Genomic DNA, 1,653 nt, shown 5'->3' on the forward strand with positions numbered 1-1,653 from the left:
AAATTAAAGAACAAGCATTAAAGGAATTTCATGGAGCATTGGGTGGGTCCGTTTTATGCTGGGAAAGGAGAGGTCTATTTGAGTGTTCTTTTCGCTAGAATGCCTGAAATCACAGACAAACATCACTAAAGGTAAGTAATATTTGAAGTTCTAGAATCATTTTGTCTTCCCCTAAGAATGAGTTACACAAGTGTTCTGCCCCCTAGAGGCCTACAGGAGTATTTCCTTACAGTGACCTACCAACCACAGCTGCGGCCATTGGGTGGCAAAGGTACCGCGATTTTCACGGGGCGGAGCCTCGGAGGGGGCGGAGCTTAGCGTGAAGTTTTGAGACTTTGGTTCCCGGGGCGTCACTTGCAACCTCTTGCGCACACGGTTCAGCGTGAGGAGCTAAAGATTCGAAAAAGATTCGTGGGTTTCCTACACGGTGTAATGCCTGCCTCCCGGCAGGCGACCCTCAAGCTCTGAGGACTCCCCCCCCACCCCCCACCCCCGTCGCCTCACCTGTCATTGAGATCTGTCACTGAGTGACACTCGCCCTCTGCCAGGCCCAGAGAGCGCCACCTGCGGAGCCATGGAAGTGATGGGCAGCCGACTCCTCAGCCCCAGGGCCTATCCTGCACCCTGGTGGGGACAACATCCCGAGGGACCTGGCTCCGCCAAGAGCCACCAAATCGAGGAGCCCGCTGGCCCCGAGTCCGGGACTGCACTCGCCTCCGTGGTGGTCCAGGCTCTGGATTGTGTTTTGCAGCTGCCCCTGGACGACGTCTACCTTGTGCTGGAGCCCGAGCCAACCTCGGTCTTGCGAGTCTCTCTGGGGGTGGTGTTCGGGCACAGACTTATGCTGGCCCCTGGGCCTTCTTGGGCTTCGGAGACGAATACTTGGGAGGGCAGCCTGACAGCCTGGAACCCGGCGCTCTCCTGGACGCTCCCAGGGAAGACGTCATGGTCCTCCAGGGACTCTTCCCTGCTTGTGTCCCAGAGATCGCCTCCCTAGAAGAGGCCTACTACGAGGACACGGAACCCGAGTTCCTCACTCCTTGGGTGGATGCTGCAGCAGACTCCGTCGCTGGGTTCCGCCCCTCGGCTAGAGGGGTGATGGGCCCCAACCTGCACTGTTGCACCAGAGAGCCTTCGCCTCAGGCCTCCCTCCCTAGTCCACTGAGACGCTTGCCTGGTCCCTACATCAACCTGGACTTCCACATTCCGGAGCCCTTTCCCAGCTCACCACTCCAACCTCTACCTCCCTCTCCGAGTCCAGGTCCCCCGCATGCAACCCCAGCGCCCTCTCGATCCAGCGCACACACCCAGAGACGCCTGTTTCAGGAATGAACTGCCCCCTCCCCACACACACACATTTCTGCTACCACCTTGGAGTCCCCATCGGATTTTCAACGTCGTTTATCCTACAACCTGGAAACGGAGCACTTCATATGCAAACAATCCCCTCCCCGCAGACTGGTTACAGTACGCAAATGAAGACGTAAGGAAGAGAAAGCAGATCCTAGACGTCATCTTTGAGATAGAAATCTGTCCAGGAATACCAGACAATGTGTTTTCAGACGTCTGGGCTTTTTTACAAGATCATTCCCAGGCACCTCATTCCCCTTCGTTTTGTATCAAGTTATTTTCCCTTAAACTCTACTCCATCCC

The 1,653-nt window shown here is 56.1% G+C and overlaps 1 pseudogene; it reads left to right on the forward strand.

Annotated features, from left to right (window-relative positions):
- The first annotated feature begins 583 nt into the window (after positions 1 to 583).
- LOC112309666 (proline-rich protein 23A-like) lies at positions 584 to 1,332 on the forward strand (annotated as a pseudogene).
- The last annotated feature ends 321 nt before the right edge of the window (positions 1,333 to 1,653 follow it).

This window comes from Desmodus rotundus, chromosome 8 (genome assembly GCF_022682495.2).
Source record: "Desmodus rotundus isolate HL8 chromosome 8, HLdesRot8A.1, whole genome shotgun sequence".
NCBI lineage: Eukaryota > Metazoa > Chordata > Mammalia > Chiroptera > Phyllostomidae > Desmodus > Desmodus rotundus.